The sequence below is a fragment of the Cervus elaphus genome, chromosome 9 (genome assembly GCF_910594005.1).
Source record: "Cervus elaphus chromosome 9, mCerEla1.1, whole genome shotgun sequence".
NCBI classification, from domain to species: domain Eukaryota; kingdom Metazoa; phylum Chordata; class Mammalia; order Artiodactyla; family Cervidae; genus Cervus; species Cervus elaphus.
In genome coordinates, this window is record NC_057823.1 from 5734020 (window position 1) to 5736984 (window position 2965).

Sequence of the window (2965 nt, forward strand, 5' to 3'; positions counted from 1 at the left end):
TTCTGTGATTGCCATGCTATAAAGAGGTAGCTCAATCGATGCCCCCGTTAGTAGGGTGCTGGCAGAGGAACCAAGTGAGGAACCAAGACTTCTCTACTTGTTGGGTGAGGAACAAAACATCGCCAACTATGAATATGCTTGAAACAAATGAAAAAAATAGGATGTCTCAGCAAAGAAATAGAAGATATGAAGAACTTTGAAAAATTTTATACCTAAAATATTTTATACCTAAATGAGCAGTAACAACAACAAAAACCTCAAAAAATGGCCTAAGAGCAGGATGGAGAGGATAGGGGAAAGAATCAATTAAATCAGTTCACTTAAAGATAGAATGATATGGTGCTTGCTTTAGAAACACATATACTGAAATTGGAATGATACAGGGAAGATTAGCACAGCCCATGCACAAGGATGATGTGCAAATTTGAGAAGTGTTCCGTATTTAAAAAAAAAAGGATGAAATATATTATCCAATTGAAATAACGGTGAGAAAATAAAGTGGTGGAAAAAAGAATAGGACTTCAGAGACCTGTGGGACTCTAACAGAGATCTAAAACTTATGCCATCAGAGTTCCAGGAAAGGAGAAGGCATGGGACCGAAAAATATTTGAAGAAATAATGGCTGAAAGATTCTTAAATTTGGCAAACAACAACAACAACCAAACAAACAAAACCAAAACACCTGAATGTACAATAAGAAATGGATTGAACTCAAAGGTAAACCTGAAGAAATCCATGTCAATACACATCAGAGTCAAATATCTAAAAGCTAAAGACAAATTAAAAAAAACTTTGAAAGTAGCTAAAGAGAAAATGTGGGGGAACCTTCGGGGAAAAACAGTTAAAATTATAGCAAATTTCTCACCAGAAACCATGGAGACTAGAAGGAAGTGATACAGTATTGTTTCAAGTACTGAAAAAAATGACTGTCAACCAAGAATTGTGTCAAGCCCATGAAAATATGTTTTAGGAATGAAGGGAAAATCAAGATATTCACAGTTGAAGGAAAACTAAGAGAATTTGTTGCCAGCAGATCTACCATAAAAGAATGGCTAAGGTAGTTCCTCAAACAGAAAGGAAATAACAGAAGAGGAATCTTGGAACATCAGAAAAGAACAATGTAGATAAATACAGAAAAGAACAAAAATGTAGATAAATACAATAGACTTTCCTTCTTGAGTTTTCCAAATTATTTTTGATGATTGAAGTAAAAATTATGACACTGTCTAATGTGGGGCTCAGTGTTTATAGAGGTAATATTGAAGACAACTATAAACAGTGTAAGGTAAATGGACTTTAAAGGAGGTAAGTGTTCTTCCCTTCACTCAAACTGGTAACGAGGCAACAACATTCAGTTCAGTTCAGTTCAGTTCAGTCCTGTCCAACTCTTTGCGACCCCATGAACTGCAGCACATCAGGCTTCCCTGTCCACCACAAACTCCTGGAGCTTACTCAACTCATGTCCATCACGTAGGTGATGCCACCCAACCATCTCATCCTCGGTCGTCCTCTTCTCCTCCTGCCTTCAATCTTTCCCAGCATCAGGGTCTTTACCAATGAGTCAGTTCTTTGCATCAGGTGGCCAAAGTATTGGAGTTTCAGTTTCAGCATCAGTCCTTCCAATGAATATTCAGGATTGATTTCCTTTAGGATTGACTGATTGGATCTCCTTGGAGTCCAAGAGACTCTCAAGAGTCTTTTCCAACACCACAGTTCAAACATCAGTTCTTTGGCTCTCAGCTTTCTTTATAGTCCAACTCTGACATCCATACAAAACTACTGGGAAAAACCATAGCTTTGACTAGATGGACCTTTGTCGGCAAAGAAACGTCTCTGCTTTTTAATATGCTGTCTAGGTTGGTCATAGCCTTTCTTCCAAGGAGCAAGTGATTTTTAATTTCACAGCTGCAGTCAACATCTGCAGTGATTTTGGAGCTCCCCAAAATAAAGTCTGTCACTGTTTCCATTGTTTCCCCATCTATTAGCCATGAAATGATGGGACCAGATGCCATGATCTTAGTTTTCTGAATGTTGAGGTTTTTTTTTTTTTTTTTTGAATGTTGAGTTTTAAGCCAACTTTTTCACTCTCCTGTTTCACTTTCATCAAGAGGCTCTTTAATTCTTCTTCGCTTTCTGCTGTAAGGGTGGTGTCATCTGCATCTCTGAGGTCACTGATATTTCTCCTGGCAATCTTGAATCCAGCTTGTGTTTCATCCAGCCTGTCATTTCACATGATGAACTCTGCATATAAGATAAATAAGCAGGGTGACAATATACAGCCTTGATGTACTCCTTTCTTGATTTGGAACCAGTCTGTTTTTCCAAGTCCAGTTTTAACTGTTGCTTCTTGACCTGTATACAGATTTATCAGGAAGCAGGTACGGTGGTCTGGTATTCCCATCTCTTTGTGAATTCCCACAGCTTGTTGTGATCCACACAGTCAAAGGCTTTGGCATAGTCAATAAAGCAGAAACAGATGTTTTTCTGGAACTCTCTTGTTTTTTTGATGATCCAATGGATGTTGACAATTTGATCTTTGGTTCCTCTGCCTTTTCTAAATCCAGCTTGAACATCTGGAAGTTCATGGTTCATATATTGTTGAAGCCTGGCTTGGAGAATATTGAGCATTATTTTGCTAGCATGTGAGATGAGTGCAGCTGTGCGGTAGTTTGAACATTCTTTGGCATTGCCTTTCTTAGGAATTGAAATGAAAACTGACCTTTTCCAGCCCTGTGACCACTGCTGAGTTTTCCAAATTTGCTGGCATATTGAGTGCAGCACTTTCATAGCATCATCTTTTAGTATTTGAAATAGCTCAACTGGAATTCCATCACCTCCACTAGCTTTGTTTGCAGTGATGTTTCCTAAGGCCCAGTTGACTTCACATTCCAGGATGTCTGGCTCTAGGTGAGTGATCACACCATTGTGGTTATCTGGGTCATTAAGACCTTTTTTGTATAGTTCT

At 38.4% G+C, this 2965-nt stretch overlaps 1 non-coding gene across 1 annotated transcript; it reads left to right on the forward strand.

Moving 5' to 3' along the window:
- Nucleotides 1-339: 339 nt before the first annotated feature.
- On the forward strand, nucleotides 340-446 carry LOC122701114. The gene has a single exon (XR_006342962.1). It is a non-coding gene; the product is annotated as a U6 spliceosomal RNA (small nuclear RNA).
- The last annotated feature ends 2519 nt before the right edge of the window (nucleotides 447-2965 follow it).